This window comes from Neophocaena asiaeorientalis, unplaced genomic scaffold (assembly GCF_003031525.2).
Source record: "Neophocaena asiaeorientalis asiaeorientalis breed wild unplaced genomic scaffold, Neophocaena_asiaeorientalis_V1.1 scaffold72, whole genome shotgun sequence".
Classification (NCBI taxonomy): Eukaryota; Metazoa; Chordata; class Mammalia; order Artiodactyla; family Phocoenidae; genus Neophocaena; species Neophocaena asiaeorientalis.
Window position 1 is genome coordinate 4,818,448 of NW_020185336.1, and position 20,063 is coordinate 4,838,510.

The 20,063-nt window shown below is 37.3% G+C and overlaps 1 protein-coding gene and 1 pseudogene across 3 annotated transcripts in view; one reads left to right on the plus strand and one right to left on the minus strand.

The window, feature by feature from the left end:
- The window catches only part of SLC4A10 (solute carrier family 4 member 10), a 216,334-nt gene that overhangs the window by 51,445 nt on the left and 144,826 nt on the right, over positions 1-20,063 (minus strand). The gene's annotated exons all lie outside the window — the stretch shown is intronic.
- Positions 12,962-13,630, plus strand: LOC112393646 (ribulose-phosphate 3-epimerase-like; annotated as a pseudogene).

Genomic DNA, 20,063 nt, shown 5'->3' on the forward strand with positions numbered 1-20,063 from the left:
CCACTTATATGAGGTATCTAAAATAGTAAAACTTATAGAAACAGAAAGTAGAATTGTGGTTTCCAGGGATGGGAAGAGAGAAATGGGGAGTTGCTGTTCAATGGGTACAGAGTTTTAGTTATGCACTATGAAAAAGTTCTGGAGATCTGCTGTGCAACATCTGCTGTACTCTACACTTAAACTTTTAATAAAGAGTTAACAGGATAGAATTATTGAATTCTTGGGGAAGCTAGAGGACGTTCAAGCACAGAAGCTGAGAGCAAAAGAAGGCAGTCAGGAATTCCAGGAAAAATAAAAGGCTTTACAAGAAAGACATGTTCCAAAGAGGAAGAAAACTGAAATATATAATGATTTTGAGCAGCTCATGAAATGTTGAAAAAGAAAATTCATTTTACCATGATGTTAAGAACACTGTTGGGTTTTTATTCTTCACTATATATGTTTTTAGTTATTTTCTTAGTGGTTGCTGTACAGCTTACCACATACATTCAGTTATTAGGCTCCATTAATTGCTCACTGATTGTGCTATTGTTTTTGACAGAAACCTGGGGCCTAAAATGCTCTGGTGGTATGATGCAATTAAACTCTAGCTCCTTTGCAGTTGAAGTCATTGTTTGAGGTTCTTCTGGCCCCAAGAGGACTCTCCTTAGCTGTCTCTTTTCCTGGTTCTCTCTGGTATAGTAGCTAGCCTATTGTTTAGCCTGTGTCTCTCATAAAGCTACCTACCTCCTCTTAATTGCTTTTCACCAGAACTTCCATTATTTTTTTAATTTAGTTTAATTTTTATTTTATACGGGAGTATAGTTGATTTACAATGTTGTGTTAGTTTCAGGTGTACAGCAAAGTGATTTAGTTATACATATATATATATGTATATATATATATATCCCTTCTTTTTCAGATTCTTTTCCCATATAGGTTATTACAGAATACTGGATTGAGTAGAGTTCCCTGTGCTATACAATAGGTCCTTGTTGATTATTTTATATATAGTAGTGTGTATATGTTAATTCCAAACTCCTAATTTATCCCTCCCCCCCACCTTTCCCTTTGGTAACCATAAGTTTATTTTCTTTCTTTTCTTTCTTCTTCTTCTTTTTTTAAATGTAGTTTCCTATTAAAGGAACTTCAGGTGTGAGGTAGATCAGGGAGATTTTTTTTTAATTAATTAATTAATTTGTTGCATTGAGTCTTAGTTGTGGCAGGTGGGCTCCTTAGTTGTAGCTCGTGGATTCCTTAGTTGCAGCTTGCTGACTTCTTAGTTGCAGCACATGGGCTCCTTAGTTGGGGATCACCAGCTCCTTAGTTGCTGCATGCGAACTCCTAGGTGCGGCATGCATGTGGGATCTAGTTCCTGGACCAGGGATCAAACCCAGGCCCCCTGCACTGGGAGCACAGAGTCTTAACCACTGCACCACCAGAGAAGTTCCCATAAGTATGTTTTCGAAGTCTGTGAGTCTGTTTCTGTTTTGTAAATATGTTCATTGTACCATTTTTTTTTAGATTCCACATATAAGTGCTATCTGCTCTTAAAACAATTTCCAGAGACTTTCTATTATTGCTTTCTAGAATGATTTTTGCCAGTAAAGTTGTTTCACCAGTGAGAGGGTCCTTAGAGTTCCTTATGCTACCATTCTGGAAGAATGTTGTTTTCTGAATGCCATAGGAGTCATGATACTAGAGCCATAGAGAAAAAAATGTAACCTATGCACACTACTTGACTCTAGAGTGAGAAATATTTAAATAGCTATAACTATGTAAAGGTTTTTAAAATGTGGTTTTAAAAAAGTTTTTTAGAATCAACATTTAGGCAAATTGTTTAACACTTAACTATGGTTAGAGAATAAAAGATATGTTAACAACCACTACAATAGAATCAGGGGTAGGGAGATAGAAGGAAGAACAGAGAATTGAAAGGAAAGATAGAATTATTTATCTCTTCTTAAAGTATAAAAAATTAAGAAACGGAAACCTCATGTAAATAGAGTTGGGAGACCAGATGGGGGAGCCACATGCCCCAAGACAATAGCAGAGCTCAGTAGGAAGAAGAAAGACTTCCTCCTCTTTCCTGTCAAGAGCTCATCCAGGGAGAGGCTGTCACAATTCAGCCAATGAAAAGCCATGGACTGTTTGCTTACTATGGCCCTCCCAACTCCTTTTCCGCCTCTAGAAGGGTTCTCCTCTCCATTTTTGCAGGGGGCTTGCACGTTGTTATGCTTGCTGATCCCAAATTGAAATTATTTGCAGATTCTAAATAATAACCCCCCTTGTTTTGTTTTGTTTTGTTAGAGAAATAACTGGCAGTCTATTTGTTTTAGGTCAACAATTTGATGGCCCTTATGAGGATGCCCAGAAAACCCCCAACAACTCTGAGGCTGGTGAGCAAACAGGTGTGGTACCAACATTGAGCCCTTGTTGCTCACTGCTTTTCTCATCAACCCTGGATTTTGAGGGTTAGTCTTTCTCCTGGATCTGAGCTTCCATCCACTTTGCATTTTGAAGCTCTCCAGGTTTTATTCAGGATCTATTTCAAGGTTTCTTCCTTTCTGGTTAAGGCCTTGCTCTGTATGTGAGTATTCATTTGGCACTTTGGTATGATTTTGAAATCAGACTGTTCCAGCTGGAACTGGCTAGCCTTCGGCCCATTCCTTTTGGAACAGAAGCTGCTCCTCCTGGAACTGGCTAGTCTTTGGCCCATTTCTTCAGGAACAGGGGATGTTTCATTGGAACTGTGCCAGTTCAGCCTTTGGCCCAATTCCATTTCGAATAGGGGCTGTTCTATTGGAACTGTGCTGAGCAGCTTTTGGCCTGGCTCCTCTGGGACTAGACTGTTCCCTTAGAACTGGCTGGTATTAGGCCTGCAGGTTATTTGGGCTGTTTAAGCTATTTCACCTATTTGAGCTGCTTGAAAATTATTCTCTTACTCTAGAGAAACCCTCCAAGAAATGGGATCCCAGTTATCTAAATATTTTGAGGGTACCCCTCTTACAGGGACCCTGGCCAATTTTTGTTTGAAAACCACGATTCTTCCTCAGGCGCATTTCTAACTAAATGGATTGACCCAATCAAAGGCAATTTACAGTATCAATGGCGATTATGAGGAACTTTTTATATCTCCAAACTTAACTTTTCTTAAAGCTGAACTGGACAACCATAGCTCTAAAATTTCCAAAACTGAATGGAATGCATATTTCAATTGGTAATTTGAGGGTTCCAAATGTTATCAAGAGCCTAAAACTGCCTCTCTGCAAAATAGGACTTTAAGTTTTACTGAGGCAAACAAAGAAAGAAAGATAAAATGGCTTCCTAAGCCTCATGCTTTTCTTCTTTGGCTTCTTTATCTCAGGCTTTGCCTCTGGTGCTACCTTCCTCCGTTCCTTCTATGCCATATACAGCTCCTCTATACCCTCAGTTCCACCATACTAATTCTCTCACTGAAGTTCCCTTTTTCTCTGAAACTGCCCACTCCCTTTTCCTCTGAAGTTGTCCCTTAAAATTAAGCCTTTCGAGGATCCAGAGGCTAAACCCTTAATTTCTTATACTCCCTGGATTACAGGTGAACTGCCAGCCATAGTCAAAGATTTTCCCAGAGTAAATGAAGATTCTCATAGATTTGCTGAGGAATTTAATATAGTCAGTCAAATTTATCAACTGGGTTTCTCTGACGTATCAGCTAGTTCATATACTTGTCAGTGAAGGCCAGGTTCAGCACTGGATGGAAAATGCTAATTGGGAAAATCTTAAAAGATCCCTAGAATTACAACCAGAGACCCACCTACTAACTTATTATATGATCAGGCTCAGGAAATTGCTAGGTGTCTTCATAGGGCAATTTCTAGGGCTTTTCCAAAGCCTATTGATTAGAACAAAATTCAGACTTATACAAAAATTCTGATGAATCTGTTCATTACTATTACAATCGACTTCAGATTATTTTTTAAGAAAATTCTGGTCTTCCTTCAGATGTTGTTTCACCAAGGTTTTTAACTCTGTTTTTTAGTGGGTTGAACCTGGATCAGCCCACTAAATAGGATGCAGTGGGAAATTGTGTTCACTCAAGATTTAATGTGGCAAACCAGCTCTCTCACACTCTAGAGGAGTCACCTAAAAGGGAGACCACTAAAATTCTTAATCTTCAATTCCAGCAAATTAAGCCCCCTAAATGAAACCAAAACCCTCCTACTTTCTGCTATTATTACAAAGAGCCAGAACATCAGAAAGGAGATTGGTACAAATGTACCTTCAGCCCTCTAACCAATGTCCTCTCAATTCTCAATGACATGGCTCCAAAGAACTGCAGGGGCTCTTCACAATCTTCTTCTTAACTGGCTTAGAGAAACATTTCTCCAGATTGGGGATGAAATTCTTCCAGTCCTAACTGACAACAGAGCCACACTGTTGGTGCTCAGCCCCGCTACAACAAAGTGGCCCCTGCCTCGGTGTACTAAAACAGTCCAAATAGTGGGGATCTCTAATGAACCTCAAGAGGTTCCTGTCTCTAAACCTATTCCCTTTTGTTTAGGCTCTTTGAGAGATACACACCCTTTTCTCCTTAGTTCTTCTACCTCTAAGCATTTGTTAGGCTGAGACTTCTTAGAGAAGTATCATGCCAGAATTTCTTTCTCCCGAAAGGAGTAAATAATTCTAGAACTTCACAGTAGTCATTAAAGCAGCCAACCAGGTGAATTAAATGACCCTTTGACATCTTTTATTTGCTTTGTCTCTGATGGTACTAGAGTTGAATTCAGGAAACACTGATCATTTTACTCTGTTGAATCAGCTACCACCCTCCTCATGGAGAAAACCTCCAGCTAATATTGGCAAAGTTCATAGCACAACTTTCATTAAGATTCAAACACATCCTTCAAAACTTCTTCCTGGAATTAATCAATAGCCTATAAGTAAATAAGTCCTTCAAGTTATAAAGCCCATAATAAAAGCTTACAAGGCTTAAGGCTGCATTATCCCTTGTATTAGGTCCTATGATACTCCTGTTTTTGGGGGTGGGGGTCGAGAGTTTATTCCTTAAGTAAGAACCAAGCTTTATTTATTCACAAAAGAAAAAAGAGTTGAGGCAAGGGGAAAGACAAGTTTTACACAAAATTACAACAATAACTCCCTTTGGTAAAAAGGGTGGAGGTTTGGGCTTCCCTGGTGGCGTGGTGGTTGAGAGTCCGCCTGCCAATGCAGGGGACACGGGTTCATGCCCCAGTCTGGGAAGATCCCACATGCCGCGGAGCGGCTGGGCCTGTAAGCCATGGCTGCTGAGCCTGCGCGTCCGGAGCCTGTGCTCCGCAAAAAAAAAGGGTGGAGATTTGTCTAGGACCTCCAAGCAATAAACAATATTGTTATCCCCTGACAACCTGTCATTTCTAACCCTCATATGATGCTAACATCCATTCCCATTGGAAATAAATTCTTTACTCTAATTGATTTATGTGGTGCATTCTTTGGTATTCCAGTTGAAGGTAGCCAATACCTTTTTGCCTGTACTTGGGAAGAAAAACAATTCACCTGGACAGTAATGCCTCAGGGTTTTACTGAGAGTCCTTTTTATTTCTCACAAATTCTGAAGGCTGATCTGGTTGACATAAAGCTCCCTGGGGGTTCTGCTTTGTTGTAATATATGGGTAACTTGCTTCTTTGCTCTCTGTCTCAAGCCTCCTCACAGGAAGACAGCATCCATTTGCTAAAGCTTTTAGCCTTAAAGGGACGTTAGGTTGCCAAGGAAAATTGCAGTTTTCCCAAGCTCAGGTTTGATATTTGGGGCATTTGATATCAGAACAAGGGTTACACCTAAATTTAGATAGGCTTCATGGTGTCCTAAGTTTCCCAAAACCCAAAGCTAAGCACCAACTACAAGGTTTTCTCCGGCTAGCTAGTTACTGCTGAAATTGGATTCCAATTTCTCTCTTATGGCCAAACCTCTATATTTTTTGATAAATAACAACCCTGACCCAATTTTATGGGAAGAATAAGATGATACAATATTCTAGTACTTAAAGGAGAGTTTGATAAACCCACCTGCCCTTGGGCATCCTTATTCTCAGATTCCCTTTTCCTTTGTGTATATGAAAGGGAAGGGAATGACTTTAGGGTACTCATCTAAAAACAGGTCAATGGGACCACCATTGACCCCTTGGGTACTTTAGCTAGTAACTGGATCCTGTGGCAAGAGGACAACCCCCCTTGCCTTAGAGCCATGACTAACACCACTCTTTTGGTTAAGGCCACTGAGAAAAATGTTGTGGGAGTCCCTTTAACAATTTTTGTACCTCATGCAGTAGAAGCCCTCCTGACGTCTCAATCCACTCAACATTTCTCAGTTGGCTACCTCATCTCCTATGAAGTCCTTCTGTTAACTCCTCCTCTTTTATGTTCTAATAACCTTAACCCTGTTACTCTTTTCTCCTCTTTCATTGATGAAGTCTTTCAAAACTGCTTAATGCTGGTGAATCACCTCCTGACTCCTCGTGATGATCTGCAGGAAATTCATTTGGGTAATGCTGACCTCTCATGGTTCACTGATGGTTCTTATTTTAAAGGTAAAAATGGCAAATATTGTGCTGGCTATGCTACTGCAACTGCCTTTGATAGTGTTGAGGGAGTATCTTTTCCTCTGGCTACTTTAGTCCAAAAGGCTGAATTATACACTCTTACATAGGCTTGTACTTTAACCAAGAGCAAAACTGCCAATATTTATACTCAGAGTAGATATGCTTTCAGAGTAGCTCATGATTTTTTAATATTATGGAACAATAGGGCTTCCTTACTTCCAGTGGAAATAAAGTTTAAAATGGTCCCTATGTTCAGGGATTATTGGATGCATTACTTTTATCTGACACTTTAGCTATTATCAATATTCTGGGTCATTCTAAACTTGACTCTCTGAAAGCTAAGGAAAATTACCTTGCTTACATTTTCACAAGGAATGCTGCCCTTAAAGGAACCAACAGCAGCCAACCCTTTTCACGGTCCAGAGGGATATTTCTCCAAATGATAACTTAGAAAAACTGGCTAGAGAAGCCCAACAATTGACCTCAGAAAAGGAAAAACAAGATTAGAAATTCAAGAATTGTTGGTTTGATAAAAAGAGAAAGTTCTGGTTTGGACCAAATAACAACCTAGCCCTACTGGAGACTCTAAAATTCCCACTCCTCACCACTGTACATGCATTAAATCTTTGGTCTACTGACAAAATGATAGCCTTCATGAATCAATATTGGTAGGGAAACACTAACAAAACCACAAAAGGTGCCTACTTTACTTGTCCTGCTTGTCTGAAATACAACCCAGGGAAGCCTGCTTTTACTGCTCCTGGACATTTTAAACTGCCTAATGGACCATTCGAGGTCTGGCAAATGGCGTCACACTATTTCCTCTGTCTCATGGATATAAGTATGTTTTAGTCATAGTCTGCATACTTTCACACTGGACTGAAGCTTTCCCTTGCAGACGAGCTACTGCCTCTCCGTGACTAAAGTTCTTTTGGGAAAGATTATCCCCAGGAAGAGAACTCTTGAACTTCATAGCCATCCCATTTCACTAGTCAGGTACTTCAACAAGTCTGTGCTGTTTGGCTGGTTTTACCACACTTTCACTGTGCTTATCACCCTCAATCCTCTGGTTTAGTTGAATGCATGAATGGCATTATTAAGGCTCAGTTGGCAAAACTTGTAGAATCTCTCCAAATACCTTGGCCAAAAGCATTGCTGTTGGTCTTTTTAAATCTCAGATCCATCTCTTTTGGAATTCATAAACTCTCACTCTTTGAGACAGTCACTGGATGCCCAATGCATGTGGCTCCTAACTCTTTTGACCTACAGCTGATAAAAGGAGAGCTATTCCAATACTGCAAAGGCCTAATTACTTCTATTAAAAATAAAAAGTATTTTAGTAGAGCAATCTTTTCAGAGTGCACTCTCAAGAGACAAAGACCTTGAGCATCACACCTTGCAATCTGAAGATTTTGTCTATTGGAAAAGACACATCCAGAAGGACTCTCTTCAACCTTGCTGGAAAGGTTGAACACCTATCAGGTGTTGCTAACTGACCCTTGTGCCACCAAACTCCAGGGAATAGACTCGAGTTCACGTGACACACCTGAAGAAAGCACCAAATCCTAATTGGACTTGCACATTATCTGTTGACCTCAAAGTAAAGATTTCCCAGAATTGAAGCAGATGACATCTGATGAGACATCTTTTCCCAGGTCTATTGGATGTCTGTCACCAAAACTTTGATGATGACATGTGCTTCAGATGATCTCCAGGGTCTGTGATCTTGATAACATGGACTTTAGATAAAAAGTGTCTGAGAGTTCTTCCTCTTACATCTCCTTGTTACTCAAATGTGACCTCAGTAGGTTTCAAATTTGTGCACTTTCCTTCCAACGTGGGACACTATACTCAGGTAAGGTCCTTCCTTGAAAGGAGGACCAAAAGGCTTCCAAAAAGCCACTGAAACCAGAAAACCTGATTCTTGACCAGCAGTGCTTTCAGAGAAAGATCTTGATCAAAAGGGGAAAATGTAAAAAATTGATAAACAGAAACTTCAACTTAATAGAGTCAGGAGGGGAAGCTCTCATGCCCTATGACAATAGCAGAGCCCAATAGGGAGAAGAAAGACTTCTTCTCCTTTCCTGGCAAGAACTCATCCAATGAGATTGTCACAACTTAGCCAATAGAAAACGATGGACTATTTGGTTACTACGGCCCTCCCAATTTCCTTTTCCCCTCTATAAAAGAGTTCTCTCATTTTTGCAGGGGGCTTGCACATGGCTTGCAATTCTTTACTGACCCTGAATAAACCCATTTTTGCTAGAGAAATAACTGGCAGTCTATTTGTTTTAGGTCAACACAAAGTAGAAAGTAAGGAGAATTATCTACAACTCATGGAACAAGAAATAGAGGCTTATATACATTACTTGTGGTTATTTGTTTGTTTATGTACAAAGGTTTCGGGAATGATGAAGCTTAGGATATGATATAATTATTTTGGAAGGAGAGACAGAGCAAGAAGAAAGGCTGGAAGTGGGAGTAGAAAGTGAGCTAAATCCATATTCATAAGAATGAAAGTAAATCAGTCACATTTAATATTGGTAAACCAAGAAATAGTAACATAAGCATATTATTTAGAGATATTTAGGTACCACCAAAAATAAAAACAAATCTAGGATAAAAGCACTTTCAGTGAGCTCGTGCTTTAATTATAATCTTTCTTTACTATTTGCATTTTTCAGGATGTTTATGGATTATTTTGATAAAAATAAAATGTATTTGAAAAAATAATTGGTTCCCCTTGTGGCAGCTCTAAATTTACTTTCTTATTTCAATGTGTAAAAATTATCTTGAAGTCCCTCCTGTATCTAGTTTTGTCTTTTTTTTCTCTCTTTAAAAAAATTCAAAAGTTTGCAATCATGGGGAAACCATTCCAGTATTTCTCTGAAACATATCATACCCTGCTTGATTAGAATTATATGCTCAAGTTATTTGGATCGTTTTCAACTTATGTCATCATCTAATGTTCAAAAAGTGATCATCTTTAGCAATATCTGTCCCTGGTAGCTTTTAAAACAGGTTATTCCTCAATGCCATTTTCACTGTAATTCAAAGCTTACTGCTTCTGTGATAAAGAAACATGTTAAACTTGCTTTTTGGTCATTAACTTAATGTACCCATCTTGTCTAGATTCTGAGATAAACAATGCTTAAATAGTCATTATCATTTCTTTTGGCACCTTGAAAAATTATGTTTCGAGATTTTATTTGTAAGGATCACTATAATAATGTCAGAAATAGCACTTATTTGCAGCCATAATTTTTTCCACTTCAGTTTGTAAAAACTGCCTCATTTCTTTTTCCATGTAGAATAAGCATTGTAGAAATACTAAAAACATGAATTGCTTAAAACTTATGATACAAATTTAATTACTTGTGGATATTGAATACAGGATACTTTTGTTGTGGTCTATGTATCAGATAATTTGTGTACCACTTCAAATCCTATCAGCCATACCTCTTCTTCTAGCCTCTGCTGCAGTGACCAGTTCTTCAGAGACTTTAACTGTTCACTTTCAGGTGCAACCCCTTGAAGCCTTTCTTCAGGCTGCATCATGTATCTTTCTTCCTGCTCTTATACAGCTGCTATCCTTAACAACGGGTGATAGAAGTTGCTGGATATATGCTTCCCCTTTTCAGCCCCAGGGCAAACATTTGTGAGTTGCATTTCATAAGCCTTCTTAGAGATCCTATCAAATAAAGCATCAGTCACCTATACTTTCGACCAACTAGGTAACACTGTTTCTTACTGGCTTTATCTCCTTCCCTATATCACTGTCTTAGTCTACTCAGGCTGCCATAATAAAATGCCATAGACTGGGTGGTTTAAACAATAGAAACTTATTTTCTCACAGATCTGGAGGCTGCAAGTCCCAGACCAGGGTGCCAGCATGGTTGAGTTCTGCTGAAGACCTTCTTCTGGCTTGCAGATGGCCACCTTCTCCCTGTGTCCTTACATGGCAGAGAGAGATGAGAGAGCTCCTCCCCTCCTTACAAGGACACAATTGATCAGATTTGGGCCCTACTCTTATGACCTCATTTAACCTTGATTACCTCCTGAGACACTATCTCCAAATACAGTCACAATGGAAGTTAGGGCTTTAAAATATGAATTTCGAAGGGACACAATTCAGTCCATAGCAATCAGTCCCTCACTATTCTTTACTCCTGCTCCTTAAGATCAATTACCTTCAAGGAAGCTTCTGACTTAGGCTGTGCTTTCAGGGGAACCGAGGATACAGTATGTTTTGTTCTATATGTGTGATAACAGAAAAAAGGATTCACTGAAAGCTTAGTCATAAGGCATTATTCACGATGCTTAATTAATTCAATAAAAAGTTAATGAATGTTACACAAGACACCAGGCTAAGTGTAGTATTAAATAAGAGACATGATCCTAGTGGCTTTCTTTAAATGCAGAAGAGAAATACTACACAGTCAATTACATAATTATATAAATACATTTGTGAAATGTACCGTAAAGAAGTCTAGGTCACTAACGTAAATAAAAGGGGAGCCACACCTTGAGTCTGGGTGCCTAAAGAAAACAAGGTTTAAGCTGAGATCTAAAAGATGAACAAAATTTAGTAAGAAATGATGATGTGGGCACGGTGGTGTGGGTGGTAGGCTAGAGAGAGCAAAAATCAGGTAGAAAGGCCTGAGTCAGGGAGACATGCACAGGAAGGTTAGCATAGCTGAAACAGAAGGGGAGTGGGGGGAAGAGATGGGGATGGGACTGTGAGATAGGCAAGGCCCAGACTGTGTGGACTGAGCATTGAGGGTCCTAGTAAGTATTTTGAATGTTAAAATGAGAACCCTAGGAAGCCTTTGAAGGATTTTTTGAAAGATTTTTTTTTATCTCATTGTTGTTTTGTTTTTTGTAATTAATGTTGGTTACACAGCCCTCATTTACAGTTCATTTCATTAATTGAAAATATCAGATCTAGGCATATCTAGATCAATTGTAGCTCCAGGTCTCAAGGAATGACGTTAAAGGAAAGTACTCAGGTCACTGAGAGATCTTGCAAGAAGAGTTAGTGGACATAGCAGAGAATTGTGGTAGGAAAGGTCCTCGATCTGTCATTCACCAAGGGAAGTGTAGGTGGCAGATCAGGTGAGCTACCACAGATGCCTAATCTACGTTATCATGCATGTCACTCCAAGACATGATTTCTGAGTTTCAGGTTGGGATCCAAGGACAAATTCTAATATGAATAACCTTTCCACACTTAACGAAGATACCCAGACACTTGTCTAGGGACAAAAAGTTAACAATAGAGCTCCAGGCAGCATGTCTGTAGTATGAAGTAAGATGACTATTTGTTTAAAAAAAAAAAAGTAAGACTTAAAGTATCCACACTGATCTTGAACCCTCCCCTAAATGGAGGCTTAGAGATAACATCTACAGTAGCCTCCAAAAACTATCCATTGTGTCTACAATATCTTGTCCCGAATCTCTGGATCCAATTTTATAGTTGTGCCAGGATTAGATGAAAAACTATTAGGTGAAAAAGTAAGGCTTGCAGGCCTACAAATGTCTTGCTACTGTTCTGTTCATATATATATGAACTTGCCAACGTCTTTCTGTAAGGCAGTTCACTAGTAAGGGGCAGTGTATTCCCATGATGGGAAATTCCTCCAAATGAATCTTTCTGTTACTTTACCTCAAAAAAAAAAACACAAAAAAAAAACCCAACAAGGCCTAACACCATAGGAGCTTGAAGGGAAAACATTTGGGAAAATTTTTTTATATTCTGAAAATTTGGTAAATGTATTGATGACAAAAGGAAACTAAAATGCAAAACAAAGAAAATATGCCAAATTTCTCACAGGAGTAATATAATAAGAGAAAACTAGCATGATAGGAGATGTATACATTAAGCATACATCTAACATAAATATATATATATGCATACATATAACAGAATATTATTTAAAAGGAAGAATTTTATTTGAAATAACAGAATTTTATTTGAAAGGAAGTTGGAAACAAAAACATTTATTAGCCATTTGATTCCATTTATATTACTAACAAAGAGCACATCAATGGATATTTGAAGTTATTTATCTGCATATTTTAGCAAAATCACTAAATTAGCCAGCTCTTCTGTTAACTTACTCCACTCAAGCAACAAAAACCAAGCAAACTGCTATTTCTGACTCATCTGAATAAAGGCAAGTGAACTTAAGACCTAACTTATTGTAAAATAAATTCTTTAAAGCTATAACTCATGCCTTTACTTTGATTTACATGGGAAAATTAATAATTATTTCAAATGAAAAGTTAGTCACTGCTCAAAGATTAAAGTACTAACACATTTTTAAAAAGAAGAAGAAGTAATCAGGATAAACCCTTCATCTTGCTGGAGGACTCATGTAACTTGGCTCTTGGAAACCAGTACCATGGTGTCCAGCTGTAAGATTGGCCCATCCATCTTCAACAGCAACCTGGCCAATTCAGGGGCTGAGTACTTCTAGACACTGGTCTCTGGGGCAAATATCTGTATCTGGATACAACAGATGGGTATTTGGTTCACAGTGTCACTTTTGGTCACCCTATGGTAGAGTCTCCAAAAGCAGCTATGACGGGATCCTTTCTTTGAAATGCACAGGATGGTTTCTAGGCTGGAACAGTTGGTAAAGCCAATGGCTGCAGTAGGGGTCAATCCATATATATGAGAACCCAGAGGCCTTAATTAAAGACATTTGGGAGAATGAGACAAAGGTGGGACTTGCCATCAAACTAGGAATGACAGTTGAGTATTTGGCACCATGGGCTAATCAGATAGATATGGCCTTGGTTACACCAGTTGAACCTGGGTTTGGAGGGCAGAAATTTATGCAAGATATGATGCCAAAGTTTCATCAGTCAAGGGTCCAATTTCTGTTTTTGGGCAGAGAGGTTAATGGTGAAGTGTAGATCATGACACTCTCCATAACTGTGCAAACACAGTGGCTAACATGATTGTGTCTGGCAGTGCTATTATAAGGAATGAAGACCCCAGATCTGCGACCAACCTATTAAGATATATTTGCTCAGAAGCTACTCAGAAACAATCTCTTCATTGGTGAAATCTCAAGGAGCCCAATGTTTCTATTCATGAAATTTCCCTTTTATTGGAAAACAAGAATGTTGACTACCAAATCATATTGCATGAAGTGGTGCTGCTTTCCTGAGCAGCTATTCATTCCCATGACTAAAACCTATTGTGCAAAACGTTCTAAGAGGTTAGAAACTGGGGTGCATACCTACATTTTTAATGATGGCATTTAAAGATTAGGGTACTGAAATACCCTGTTTATTATTGGGAGATTTGATTTTTATAAAGAGTAAAAATATAGCTGTCTTAAGATTATAAACAGAAATGTATCTTAATGCCTAAAGAAGGCATATTACCTATTATGAAGAAAATTATTTTTCTGCATTTCTGAAAAGAATTTTCTGTTGTTTCCCATCTGTTATCCAAAAGTAAATGAAGCCCTTATGTTTTTCCTGTTTCATCATTTGTGATTTGATAATATGAGCAGAAAAATATAAGCTTGAATCTGGTTAGGATGGCATACCATATTCCTTTTGCATCTAAAACATCTATATTTTCCCTTTTTACTTTACAGTCAAATACATAAACACTATTTTCAAAATGTCTGAAGCCCAGGGGTTTTCAGGTGGTCTGCTCTAAAATATAGGCATTGATTTTATCAGGATGTTTTCTTTGCCAGCTTTGCTTAAGGGGTAGATTATTCAGTGATTTTTCCTCCTTTCTTAATGCCACCTACCATTCTTAAGGACATTAAATAATGCTGTTGCTTTAGTTCTGAGTACAAGGAAAAGTAAAGTCTCTATTTGGAAGTAATATCGAGCTGAATCTTGACTCTGCCCCTTTAGGCCTATTTGACCTCTGAAAAATCACACAACCTCTTTGAGTTTCTATTAATTCATTATACATCAAATGTAATTATAACAATTGTGCAGGATCATGTTGAGCCTTAAAAGAGGCACCATAAAATATGCAACGTTTCCAGTACTATTCCTAGAATTTAGTAGATGCTCAATACAGTATATAAGTTTATGTTATGAGTTATAAAGTACTTTGATACAATCGCATTAAATTTATAAATCATTCTTATGACTGCTAGGACAGGTATTTTTCTCCCCATTTAAAAATAAGAAAGTAAAGCTCAGTAGCAGGCTGGTACCATGGAAAGTCTCTAGTAGGCATAGGATTTCTGGTCTGTACTCTTTTTAAAATGCAGCCCATAGGGAACACACCCTAACAAAATAAAGACTATGTGACAAGCCCACAGCTAACATCATATTCAATGATGAAAAGTTAAAAGCATTTCCTCTAAGATCAGGAATAAAACAAGAAAGCCCACTCTTGAAGAAAGTCAGAAAGAGAAAAACAAATATCGTATATTAACACATATATGTGGAATCTGAAAAAAATGGTATAGACGATCTTATTTACAAAGCAGAAATAGAGACGTAGACGTAGAGAACAAATGTATGGATACCAAGGAGGAAGGGAGGGGATGGGATGAATTGGGAGATTGGGACTGACATATATAGACTATTGATACTATGTAAACTATAAAATAGATAACTAATGAGAACCTACTGTATAGCACAGGGAACTCTACTCAATGCTCTGTGGTGACCTAAATGGGAAGGAAATCCAAAAAGAGGGGATATATATATACGTATAGCTGATTCACTTTGCTGTGCAGTTGAAACTAACACAACATTGTAAAGCAACATTTATACTTCAATAAAATTTAAAAAAAAAAGATTGCCCACTCTTGCCACTTTCATTCAACATAGTATTAGAAGTTCTAGCCAGAGCAACCAGACAGGAAAAAACATAAAAGGAATTCAAATTGGAAAGGAACAAATTAAACTGTAACTGTTTGCAGATGACATGATACTATACATAGAACATTCTAAAGACACCATGAAGAAACTACTAGAACTCATCAATGAATTTAGAAAGTTGCAGGATACAAAATTAATATACAGAAATCCGTTGCATTTCTATAAACTAACAATGAGAACTATCAGAAAGAGAAATTAAGAAAGTAATCTCATTTACAATTGCATCAAAAAATAAAATACCTGGGAATAAATCAAACTGAGGAGGTAAAAGACCTATGCTCAGAAAACTATAAGACACTGAATAAAGAAATTTAAGACAACACAAAAAAGATGAAAATATGTACCAGGTTTAGGGACTGGAAAAAGTAATACTGTTAAAATGACCATACTACCCAAGGCAATCTACAGATTTAATGCAATCGTTATCAAAATACCAATGGAATTTCCCACAGAACTAGAACAAATAATTGTAAAATTTGTATGGAAACCCGAAAGACCCTGAATAGCTAAAACAGTCTTAAGAAAGAACAACAAAACTAGAGCTGTCACACTTCCTGATTTCAAACTATACTACAAAGCTACAATAATCAAAATGGTATGGTACTGGCACAAAAACAGAAACATAGATCAATGGAACAGAGTAGAGAGCCCAGAAATTAACCCACATTTATATTAATCTATTACAAAGGAGGCAAGAATATGCAATGGGGAAAAGACAGACACTTCAATAATGGTGTTGGGAAAACTGGACAGCTACATACAAAGGAATCAAACTGAGCTGGTTTCTGACACCATATAAAAAATAAACTCAAAAAAAATAACTCAAAATGGATTAAAGACTTATATGTAAGACCTGAAACCATAAATATTCTAGATGAAAACTTAGGTATTACACTCTTAGATATTGGTCTTAGCAAATTTTTTGGATCTGTCTCCTCAGGCAAGGGAAACAAAAACAAAAATAAACAAATGGGACTACATCAAGCTAAGAAAACTTTTGCACAGCAAAGGAACTATCAACAAAATGAAAAGGCCACCTACTGAATGGGAAAAGATATTTCAAAATGATATATCCAATAAAGGGTTAATATCCAAAATATACAAGGAACTCATACAACTCAACATCAAATAAACAAACAATCCAACTAAAAAATAGGCAGAGCACATGAATAGATATTTTTTTCAAAGAAGATGTACAGATGGCCAGCAGGCACATGAAAAGATGCTCAACATCACCAGAGTAATGCAAACTAAAACCACCGTGAGATATCACCTCACATCTGTCAGAATGGCTATTATCAAAAACACAACAAATAACAAGCATTGGTGCGAATGTGGAGAAAAGGAAATCCACATGCTCTATTGACAGGAATGTAAATACAGCCACTATGGAAAACAATAGAGAGATTCCTCAAAAAGTTAGAAATAGAACTATTTTTGTAAGCAAAGGTGGTGCCTGGATTTGGCCCATGAGCCATAGTTTGTTAACTCTGCTCTAGACTTTTAGAGATATAAGGAATTTGAGAACCTATCTGACGGGGTTTTCTTAGAAGGGATTTAAGAATTGGAATTTGAGAATTTTGCAGGCAGTTATTCCTGGGTTACTAGACCAGCTTTGTAACATTTCCTAATTGTCTTATCTAGGGCAAATTATTTAAGATGTCTATGCTTTGATATTCTCATCTCTAATTGAAGGTATTCATATATAATTTATGGAGGTGTTGGGAGAATTAGAAAAGACACTTAAAGTACTCAGGACAGTGTCAGGCACACAGGAAGCACCTGGAAGGTGTTAGCTGTGACAATCACCAAGCCATTTTACAGAGGAGGGAGCAGAAGTCTAGACCCAGTTAAGGACTTGCCTAAGGTTACAGTAATAGTGGCAGAACCAGCCGTGCTTGTGCAAGTTGCAAACCTTTTGAGCCTCTGTCACTTGAACTGCAAAATGAGGGGGTTGGACAACATCTTCTCTTGGGACCTTCTAGTTCCACTGCCATCATTCTACTAACTGGCACCCTAGGGCTTAAAGAACTAATTTACCTCGGTAAGTACATTCTTTACAGTCTGGAAATGACTTCATACACAGCATCAGTAAACTGGCAGAAAAATCAGGCATTGGAGAGGGAGACTCTGATTTAGCATTAATAAACATACATATATTTATATATAATGTATAATTATGAATATTATATAATATATATTATATATCTTTTTTTAGTCACATATCTTAAATATCTAGGAAGGGAGCCAAGTCCTTGGCAATTAGTATGATGAATAATTGCACTGAATACATTTCAAGTCATTCTTGGATATGTCTCAGGGACTTTTATACTACACATTCTTATAACAAGTCATTTATGCATGTTCAGATTATTTTGACAAAATGATTAAAGTAATGAGATGGAAAAAAAATAGAACTACAATATGATCCAGCAATTCTACTTCTGGGTATGTATTCAAAGAAAATGAAAACACTAATTTGGAAAAAATGCACCCCTGTATTCATTGCAGTATTATTTACAATAGCCAAGATATGGAAGCAACCTAAGTGGCAATTAATAGGTGAATAGATATGGAAGCAACCTAAGTGGTGATTAATAGATGAATGGATAATGTGTGTGTATATATATACACACACACACACACACACACACCACACACACACAATGGAATATTAACCATACAAAACAATGAAATCTTGCCATTTGTGACAATGTGAATGGACCCAGAGGGTATTATGCTAAGTGAAATAGGTTAGACAGAGAAAGACAAATACTGTATGATTTCATTTATATGTGGAATCTAAAAAATAAAACAAATGAACAAACATAACAAAACAGAAACAGAGTCATAGATACAGAGAACACACAGGCTGTTGCCAAGAAGGGAGAGGAGTGAGTGGAGGAGAGAAACAGGTGAGGGAGATTAAGAGGTACAAACATTCAGTTACAAAATAAATGAGTCACAGGTATGAAATGTACAGTGTGGGGAAGATAGTCAATAATTATGTAATATCTTTGTATGAGGACAGATGGTAACTAGATTATCATGGTGATCATTTTGAAATGTATAGAAATATTGAATCACTATGTTTTGTACCAGGAACTAATATAGCATTGTAGGTCAATTATACTTCAAAACATACAAACAAACTCATGTAAAAGAGATCAGATTTGTGGTTACCAGTGGCAGGGGGTGGGGATGATGAAGGCAGTCAAAAGGTACAAAATTCCAGCTGTAAGATAAATAAGTACCACAGATTTAATGTACAACATGATAACTATAATTAACACTGTTGTATATCACATATGAAAGTTAAGAGAGTAAATCCTAAGAGTTCTCATCACAAGGAAAAAAACTTTTGTTCTATTTCTTTAATTTGGTATCTATACAGGATGATGAATGTTCACTAAGTCACTGTGGTAATCATTTCATTATGTATATAAGTCAAACCACCATGCTGTATACCTTAAACTTAAACAGTGCTATATGTCAATGATATCTCAATTAAACTAGAAGAGAAAAAAAAGGATATGCCCAAATATACTGAAACCAAAGAAAGCCAAAGACAAAGAGAAAATCTTAACATCTAGGGAAAAAGACATTGTTTTTAAAGAGCAACAGTAGGATTGACAATGACTTCTCCTGAGCTAAAATTGAAACCAATGGAATGAGGTCATTAACAGGCTAAAAGAAAACACTTGGCAATCCAGAATTCTATAACTAGTCAAATATTCATCAAGAATAAAGGTGAAATGGGTGAAGGTGAACAAAAGGTACAAACTTCTAGTTATAAGATAAATAAGTCCTGGGGATGTAATGGACCACATGGTGACTACTGTTAACAACACTTTATTGTATATTTGAAAGTTGCTAAGAGAGTAGATCTTAAGAGTTCTCATCACAAGAAAAATATTAACTATGTGTGGTGATGGATGTTATTATTAAACTTATTGTGATGATCATTTCACAATATACGTATATATCATTAAATCACTATGTTGTGCACACCAAAAAATGGAGCCCACGGAAGGTGGGGTGGGCAAAGGAAGCTTCCTTTACTAACATTGTCTTATTTCCAGTCTAACTTTACTCTGTAACAGAACCAGATGGCTAAGAATATTCTAGAACTGTGGATACTGGCCCCAGTGTTATGCATTTTATTATTCCAAAAAAGATCTAGTAGGTTAGGAGATGACAGGGTACAGATTGAATCCATAAACCAAGACATTTATACCTGTGTTCCAAATTATAATCAGAAAACAAATACATATCAACCACTTTATTCTTACACTCTTGTTATGTAACAAATATTGCAAAAAAAATTTTTTTTAAAAAGAACAGGTATCTGCCATATTTTTCTACATAAGTTGTCATAATTTGAAAGAATGTAAAAATAAATCTTTTCAAGGTAAGGTCCAAGGCCTCCAACCTTGTGAGGAAGAGATATTTTTTATATTCCCAATGCTTTTAAATCTCTGGGGATGGTTCTGAGAATAAAGTATACTGAAGGTGGTGAGGGGAGGGTCAAAATGCTACCTGCCTTCGCTTCCCAGCAGGGAATCCCAGCTAACTAAGCATGTGGGAGTGAGGAAGCAGCAAACGGCTTGGAAAGCTGCTCCAAGATCTGCC